Source organism: Echinops telfairi, unplaced genomic scaffold, assembly GCF_000313985.2.
Source record: "Echinops telfairi isolate 266 unplaced genomic scaffold, ASM31398v2 ScPeMD7_7414;HRSCAF=8452, whole genome shotgun sequence".
In the NCBI taxonomy this organism is placed as follows: Eukaryota; Metazoa; Chordata; class Mammalia; order Afrosoricida; family Tenrecidae; genus Echinops; species Echinops telfairi.
Genome location: NW_022111314.1, coordinates 3164739 through 3174240, shown reverse-complemented (window position 1 = coordinate 3174240; position 9502 = coordinate 3164739).

Sequence of the window (9502 nt, the reverse complement as noted above, 5' to 3'; positions counted from 1 at the left end):
CCGCTTCTGCCAGGATGACAGCCCTGGGAAATCCCGCGGGTAGATCTCTGTCCTGTGGGGCCACCAGGATCCCGATGGCCTGGGCAGCCATGGGTTTGGGTTGGCTTCAGAACTGAAATCAGATGCACACAATGGGTGTGATGGGCAGCACTTGGGGACCTTTGGGCTGCTAACCACGAGGTCAGCAGTTTGAACTCACCGGCTTCTCCGGAGAGATGCAAGTCTGCCTCCACCCAACACCACAGCTCTGAACTGCAGGGGACAGAAGCCGAGTTTTTTCAGTACATTTTTTTATGCTGAAAAAGTCTCCCAGTTTTTTTGTGGTAAAATTAGGTGCCTCGGCTTATACTCGAATATAGACGGAAGTCAAAATTGACTTGACTAGCGTTTGGCTTTTTGGGGGGTGGGGTGGGGGGATGGATTTTCAGGTATGTGGCCTAATCTGAGGAGGGATAACTTTTTCCAGTGACTTTCTATTCTATTGCCTTCACAGCTGCAGTAGCATCCTGAACTGCACCCACTTGGCTTGCTAGCTGTGGTAATATTGTCACTGGGATTATTAGAGATCCTTTTGAAGAAGGTGAATCGGTGATAAATTAACACCAGGTTTATGGAACACGTCACTTTGATGTGCTTTGATTTCCTCAATGGAAATTACAGAGGCTGTTTACATCTACCTCCAACCATTTGTGCTTTGTTCCATTTAATGAGACAAATGTATATCCACATTCATTTTCTTCTGCGCCTTCTAATCTTTAAGTTCTATGTGTTATCCCTTTCTCAACGGATATGTGTCAATTTGATGCAAACATAAATTGAGTATGAATCCCAGCAAGTCGGTTCCAGTCATGAAAGCATTACTTCAGTAATAGCTATAAACAGTCAAATGGTTCTTAGAAAGTGGAGATCAAATGGAACGACAGACAATGTAGTGGAGACTGTCTTGACCCACCCAAGTGACCCTTGGGATACGCCGAAGCCAGCCTCTCAAATGCATAATGTTAAGTAGGATGCACTTTTATAGCTGTATAGTATCAGTTTCATCTCTACCTTTATAGTGTATAATTTTGTATTAAAAATAATTTTTTATAAAATGTGTAGTTTTGTTCATGTGTCAACTACCCGTGTGTTCCTAGAGATGGGAAAATAAGTAGTGTCTGTAAACGGAGTGTTAACGCAGTTAGGGACCAGAATTTTTTTTTTATATATAATCATTTTATTGGGGGCTCGTACACCTCTTATTACCATCCATACATCTATCCATTGGGGGCAGGAATTCTTATGGTATACCATGTTATAAAAATTCCTCTGCAGCCCTGTGATCTTAAATTTGGATCGTCGTTCATGCTGTGGGTTGGCTGTGACACATAGTGAGTCCGTGCACAACAGAGTGAGACGTGTGTCTGAGCCTGCTGCTATAGCCATCTGTCAACCCATCCCACCAAGGGGCTCCCTCTTTTTCATGGACCCTCGGCCACGCATCGTGCCCCTCTCCAGGGACTGATTGCTCGCGATGGCATCTCCAGTGTACGTGAGAGATGGTGTCTCCCCGTTCCTCAGGGAGCTTTCTGGCTCTCCTCCCCCTAAGAAGGAGCTGTGCCTCCTGGGAGTCCACGGGATCTTCTGTCGTCTGCCAGCGCCATCATTCAGAGGCATCGACTTGTTCTCACTGGAAGTTACTCTGTCCAGCATCCGAATGCATGGAGGGTGATTGAAGAGACCCTGGCTTAGGTCGGGGGTACCTTAGTCCTCAAAGTGACAGCTCTGTTTTTTTCTTTGGATACTTCAAAGGGGTCTTTAATAACAGATTTTTCCAAGGCAATACATCAGTTGATTTCTTAACTGTTTCCTGGAGTATTGATTGTGGACCAGCTACAATGAAATATTGGACAACTTCACGGTATTCTGTCCATCATGATGTTGCTTGTTGGTCTAGTTGTGCTGATTTTTAAAAAGTTTATTTTAAACTAGACAGTATCTCTTTATTCTGTTTGAACAACTGCCTCTTGGTCTAGGCCAGGAGTTGGCAAACTGCAGCTCTCTCGATGTGCACGTGTGGCTCTGAAGTGTTTTTTTATTAATAAATTATTTTGGGGGACGGGGGCTCTTACAGCTCTTGTAACAATCCATACGTCGATAATATCACACTCATTTGAACATATGTCGGTGAGATGACTTTTGCGTTATTTACATTGAGTTGTAATCCAAGGCTGTCTTCTGATCTTCATCAGGAAGTGCTCGAAGGCCTCTTCGTTGTCAGCTGGCCCGGGCTGTGCCATCTGCATATCATGGGTTTTTAATTAGGGTTCCTATAATCCCTGTGGCCCAGTTTCTTGGGTGATGTGCTGAGCTTACAAATTGAATAAGTACGGTGAAGGGACGACAGTGGTATGCGTCTTCCCCGCTGCTACGCCAGGCAGTATCCCCTGATTCTGTTAGAATGGGAAATCTCAGTAAAAATTGAGATCTCTACTTGGAAAAATATCTACCCGCGTGTAATTGAGGCGTGATTGTGGCTTAGCATATAGTCCGTGCTGGGAAGTTTCCCATGTGCATGTGGGAAGAATTGAACTCAGCTGGGCCATAGTCCACCTGGGCTCCACCACACGCTATCTGACCACGGAGACGGAACTGTCACGTGATCCCGAGTTCTTTCACATTTCTCTCCCACTCAATCCAGGACTTCCCAGTGCAATTCCTTTCCAAGCGGCTGGTGGTGGTAGCGGGCGCCATGCCATTCTTCTGGGCTCAGGGTGGTGGAGGCGGGGTTTGTGTGGCCCATGGGGGCTTGGGCTGCACTCTTTCATGCGTCTTTGCATTTCCTCATTCTTACTTGCTGTGGGAGCAGCCATTAGTTGTACCTTAGACATTTAAATTTTTCATTGTTTTTTAAAGTTATTTTTCTAGTGTTCTGTTAGGTACCATCGAGTTTGTTCCAACCCATAGTGACCCCATGCACACCAAAATGCAACAGCTGTCCCAAGTCTGTGAGGTGAAGTCTTGCCCTGCTTGCCTCTCCGGACCACTTGGCCTTCCTTCTTTCAAGACTGATCGATTTGTTCTTGTAGCAGTCCACGGTCCTTTTACTCCGGCACCCCCATTCAAGTACATCAACTCTTCCGTCTTCTTTATTTAATGTCCAACCTTCACATGCAAATGTGGGTGTGACTCACCTTAGTCCTTAAAGTAGCATCTTTGCCTTTCAACACTCCAGAGGGGTCTTCTGCAGCAGCTATACCGAGTGCAACACGCTGCTTGATCTCCTGGCTGCTGCCGCCGTGAGCCCTGACTGTGGACCCATGCAAGGCGCAGTCCTACACCACTTCAGTCTCTTCTCCATTGATCCGACATTACCTATTGGTCCAGTTGTGAGGATTTTGGTTTCCTTACCTTGGGTTGTCATCCACGTCGAAGGCTACAATCCTGGATCTTCATCAGCAAGTGCCTCAAGTCTTCCTGACTGTCAGCAAGTGCGGCTGGGTCCTCTGCACATCACTGGTTATTATTCATAACGACCCTGCTGCCCCATTTGTCGTCGTTCTGTGATGATTTGCTAGCGTACAGATTAAGTATGGTGAGAGGATACAGCCCAGACACACCCCTTTCTCAATTTTAAACCAGGCAGTCTCCCCTTGTTCCCACAACTGCCTCTTATCCATGTAGAATTCCACAGTGAACTGTTCCGGAATTCCCATTCTTCTCACGGCTATCCATAGTTTGTCGTGATCCACACAGTCAATTAAATGCCTTGGTGTGGTCAATAAAACATCTTTCTGGTATTTTCTGCTTTGAGTCAAGATCCATCTGGCATCAACGATGATATCCATTGTTGCACGTCCTCCTTTGAATCCGGCCTGACTGTTCTTACACACCTTATCAGAATACGCCAGGTTTGCACGGACAGACTGACTTGCAGCACCGCGGGCAGCCAGAAGGAGAAGCCAGTCTCTCTGAAGAAGTGCACCCAGAATGCTCCTTCCAAGCAAGGACCGCGGGACTTGGTCTCCCATCCTTTGGGCCTGTGATCAAGACATCTGCTCGGTAAAGTTGAGGGACAGAGAAGGAACAGGAGGTCCCCCACGAGACTGACTGACACGGTGACCATTGTGAGGTGGTGACCATTGTGAGGACCAGGGTGTGTGCGGTTCGGGTGTGCACAAGGTCGCTGGTCCCTATTCTGTCAGAACGCCTGCACGTGTGAACCCATCTCCGTTGTGATATGATTGCTGGGTGTCACTGTCAGTGCTTGGGAACCGCGGGCTGAGAGGAGCACATGCGCATACGTAGGTCACTCGTCTGGTACCCTGCATTTCAGAGTCCCACCTGGAGTCCTTCCTCTCCCCAGCACCACTCTGCTGCACCTGCTTGCTGCGTGTGGTTACCGCCAAACCTACTCCGTGTCTAGCTTGTGGGCCCAGCCTCACCAGTACACACGTGTGCATTTCGTGTTGTGCACTTACATGTCAAATCCACTAGCAAAACGCAGCCAAAGAAATGTGACTTCACGCTGGCTCACGAGCCCTTGCTCCGCTCCGCAGTGCGCCTTGCCGCCCCGTGTAGAGAGAGTTACAGGATGACATACAAGACCACCTCTTGTATAGCAGGCCTGCAGGCACGGTATGCTTTCTGTTGTTTCGGTTCCTGGGAATACGTTTACCTGAATTCTTTAAAGAGGGTTTTGCCAGATGTGAGTCTGGGCTGGCATCTCGTTTCTCCAGCTCAGCATTTGGACACGTCACCCTGCTGACTTCCAGCCTCTGGTTCCTGCCGAGTGAGCAGTCCGCTCCCGGGCCCTTGTAACCGAGGAGTCGCTTGTCTTTTGTTGCTGTCGATAGTCTTCTCGTGGCCCTTCAACCTCTCCATGACCATGCGTCTGTGTGTGGCTCCCTCTGCATTTTTCCTCTGGGGTCTTTTTGAACAGCCCGGATGTGTACGGCCCTGTTGCCTGGGAGCTGGGGAGAAGGGCCCTCCTGCACTTGACCACACCCACCTGAAATGGAATTCCCATCCCAACAACCCCAGGAGCCCTGGTGGTGCCTCGGTTAAACGTAAGACTTCTCCGCCTAAAGGTGGGCGGTTCAGGCCCCACCAGCTGCCCCATGGGAGAAAGATGAGGCTGCCTGCTCCCACGGAGACTGGCCCCAACCCTTGGCAGCCCCACCGTGTAGCTGGCATGGATTCAGTGGCAGTGGGCTGTTTGCGGCTTAGTTTTGAGCTCCGGGCTTAGGGGGAGAGTGAGCAGTTGCCTCTCGGGTCCATTCTGACAGACAGTAGATTTTCTTGTGTAAATCATGCTTCATTTGCTGTTTGCCCACCCGGCTGTTTCCAGAGACTTCTAACTGTAGTAGGGGCTGTGGTTGTGTTTCTGGGTAGAGCCCACGGGGCCAGTCTGTAGGTCTCCTCCCTGCAGCTGCCACTGTGCTACTGAGGAGGGACAGTGACCTATACCTTGAATGTGTGTGTGTGTGTGTATATGTGCGTGTGCGCATGCGTTTGACTCCCTCTCTCCACTGTTGATCCGAAGACGCCCTCTCTCTCTCTCTCCTGCACACAGATACCTGCTCAGGTGTGCACTGTGAATAGTCCTTCCACTCATGTTCACAGGGTGGCCTTTTGATGAATGCCCCAAGCAAACCCAGAGCCATTGGGTCGATTGGCACTCACAGGGAGCCCCCCCACGCCCCCTACATAGTTTCCAAGGTTGTTGGTCTCCAGCCTCATCTTTCTCCCTGGAGGCAGCTGGTGGGTTTGAACTACCCACCTTGCTATGTTAGGATGCTCACCCCACGGTGCCCCGGGCTCCTTTCCTTAGTGAATGAGTAGAATATTTGGATGTTGACAGCATGTAGTTAGTTCATCCTTCTTCCCCCTCCGTGGTTCGTGCTTCTGTCTGCCCCAAGATGCGCTGACTCTAAGGTGACAAAGGTGTTCTGTTTGCTCCTGGAGGCTCCCTGGAGTTAGGTATCTGTGTTGTCTCTAAGTTTTTGTGTATGGAATGAGATAGAGTGTGACATCTGGCGTTTGGCCCTCTCTCCCCCAAGCCTCATCCATTGGACCTTTGGCATTATTTAGGTAAGGCTTCTTACTAGTTGTCCTATCTTGCTGCTTGGGCTGACTGACTTCACCTGTGTAGGTGGTTTGTGTTGTGAATTGGCCCATCCCAGGTGTGTCCTCGCAGGTGGTCGGCCTAAACTGTTCCCTCGAACCTGGGCTGGGCTGTTCGAGACTAGTCTGGGCTTCAGCGGGTGAGCTCTCTGTGGCCAGAGAAGCATCTTTTGTACTGTGCTGCATGGCCTGGGTGCTCTCCGCCTTCAGCTGGGTGGCCATGATGTGACAGGCCTGCCTCTTGGCGGGGGCTTTCAGGGAGCCTGATAAGATGGGGTGTTAGTCTGGGTAGACTAGAGGAGCAAATTTATAGACACTCATGTGTATAAGAAAGATCTTTATATGCAAGAGCAATTGAATATTGAAAAAACATCCAGCCTAGTCCAGATCGTCCATAAGTCCGATATTAGCCCATACACCCAATACCAATCTATAAAGTATTCTTCAGACTCATGAAACACATGCAATGACGCCGAATGCAGGAAGATCACAGGCCAGTGGGTGGAAGTCTTGTGGATCCCGTGGCATTGTAAGCATCTCAGCACTGGCAGGGGTCTCCACCTGGCTTCTCCAGCACCAAGACTCTGGCTGCCATCAGCCTGTTTCCATGTGTCTTGTCAGCTGCAATGTCTTCCAGGGAATGAGTCAAGAGAGAGTAAGGTGGAAGGTGCCTCCCACCTCCAAGGAGGGATACAGGAGTTCCCAGAATCCTCAGGAGAAGGCCATGCCCACACCGAGGCCTTGTTGGCTATCACCTGATGGGCAGGCTAGACTCCACCCTTTACTCTTAATCCTCAAATTGACACCAGATGATGTAACTACCACAGATGGAAAGCCGGTCTGCATGCAAGCCTGGCTGCTGTAGGTCTTTCCTGACTCCTGGACCCGCTGCCTCCCAGTCGAATCCCCCCAGTCTCCTCCTTGTAGGATGAAGACAGCAGGGAGCAGTGGGACTGTGATAGGAATCACCTTAAAAGGGGCCAGTCGGTAACAAGCCCTTTCCACTCTTTCCACATGGGCAGCCTTCTGTCCTTTACTAAACACATGGACGGGCGAGTGTCCGGGATGACATCGTGCTGTGGGGCTCCCACCAGCTACCACTGGTCGGATTATTGACAAGTGTCTGTTTTTACTTGTCCTCTCCTCAGCACCTGGGAGATAGATCTCCCTTGGGGATATGTTGGGTTCTTAAGCTGGGCACCCAGGTGTCTGGGTCAGAGCTGAGAAACTGGATGAGGAAGGCAATCGCTTTCCTCACAGGACCGGACCAGGGAGTGAGCAATTCATGAGAAGAGCCAAGGGAAGAACCATTTTCAATTTTGAGAGAGATCAGAAATGCAGGTGACCCTGCATCCTTCAGCTCCTGTCTTCGTCAGTGCTGCCATAACAGATAATCCTTCCGCAGTGTCTGGCTTTTAAACGCATATTCATTCTGCCAAGTTGCTGTGACAGGTACATAATCTCGTGTCAACTCCAGGTTAGTAAGAGTGAAGGGGTGGAGTCTAGCCTGTCAATCAGCCTGATGATGCTTCCTTGTGGGTGTGGTCTTCTCAGGAGGATTCTGGGAACTTCCCCCCCCCCTCTCTCTCACTGTTACACCTTCCTGTTGGAGAGCCACGCTCAGAGAGTTGGAGGAGCCACATGGATACCTGCGCCAGTGCTGAGATGCTTCCACTGCCACTGGATCCACAAGACTTCCCACCCACTGGCCTCTGAGCCTCCTGCATTTGGCACCCTTGCGAGGGGCTACGTGAGTCTGAAGAGGAATTTATGGACTAGTGTTGGACTTAGGGGTTAATATCGGACTTGTGGACTTTATCTGGATTAGACTGGGATGTTTTCTTAATATACAATTACTCTTTGATATAAATCTCTCTCATACATATGTGAGTGTCCCTGGATTTAGTTCTCTAGTCAACCCGGCCTAGCACAGTTGCAAAGGCTAGAAGGCTGACTGCGGGGCACCAGCTCTAGGGGAGGCTAGGCTCCCTCCTCGTCTCCTTTCAGCATCTGTAGACCCCTGGCGTTCCTTACAGATTGGCGCGTGTTTGGCATCAGTCTCTCTGGGTCTAGGAGGTTCTCAGCGCAGTGACACTGGACTCAAAAGGCGGTGCCCAGCACCTGTTTCTTCTTTTAGGAAGGTTGTGAGGTACCCTTTTCTCTGCTTGATTTCCTGCTCTTTTTTTTCCTGCGTTAAAGGAAAACAAAATCAAAATATGGATGCTAGTCATACCCCAACAAAATTCCCTTCCCTTCAATCAGGACTTGGCCTGATAAGGCAGCCCATCCCCTTCCAATCCCCTGACAAGTGATTGATCCCATCACCAAGGATGAACGCATCATTCTATAGCTGCCAAATGACGTCACTGCATAACTGCTACGCCGATGAGAAACGTTCATGACCCAGCCAAGCTGGCACAGACTTCTGAGGGTCACAACTAATTCGTGACAGCTTCTCTCCAGCAGCCCGCCACGATGTGCCCTTGAGCCTTGTGTCCCCCAGAATGGCTGGTCTTCAAATTAGACACGGCCACCTGCAGCCTGGTCTCGAAGAACCATCTGGTCTCTCTGGTCTTCTGTGACCTCCTCCTCCAGCCTGCCTGCCCCTTATCTCACAGCTCTTTCCTGGCATCGTTCCCCTGCCGGCCAGCCGGAATCGCGTGGGCCCAGCTTGGCTTCTCTCTCCCTTGGATCTCTGCCCTCCTGCCCTAGCCCCTCGGCCCCGCCTCCTCCGATCCCAGGCTGTGGCTCCTCCTCCCTGGCAGAAATCGCCGAGCTAAACACATCGAGTTCCCCAGTGCAGTGCGGGCTGGGGGGCGGCTTGTTGATCCTGCTGTGTGCCTCAGTGTAACCAAGTTGCTAAAATCTTGGCCCGTCTTCCACTGCCACCACGTACACGCACCAGCCGGCTTTCCCCCAAGCTGCCAAGTGCCATTTTCCCCGAGCCAGCCCCTGCCTTCGCCAGCTCACTGAAGCCTTCCTCCCTGCCTTGGCTGAGCAGACTGGACATCCATCCTGATCCACTGCCTGGATGCAGCGTGCCCCTCCCTGACTGCGGGCCTGTGGTGCAATGCTTACTCTGCATGTCTCGACTTGGTTCTGACTGGTAACCACACCAAAGCAACGTTCGGGCGGCCCCACTGGAAGTCTCGTGTCCAAAATTGCAGGCTTAAGCGGTCTGGTAACAGTCTATCCGTGTTGGCCACTTTCAGTGCGTCAAGCTTTTCAGCATCATTCCTAAACTTGCTGTGAACCCTTCGTGCCTGTGCTGCTCCCCTACATTCTGCCTCCCTCCGTCGGGACGGGTCCTGAGCCTCGGAAAGGGCTGTGCAGATTCGTCAGGCCGCCAGCAGTCCGGGGCTGCCGGCTTCACGGCACCCCAGGAGGACTTGGAAAC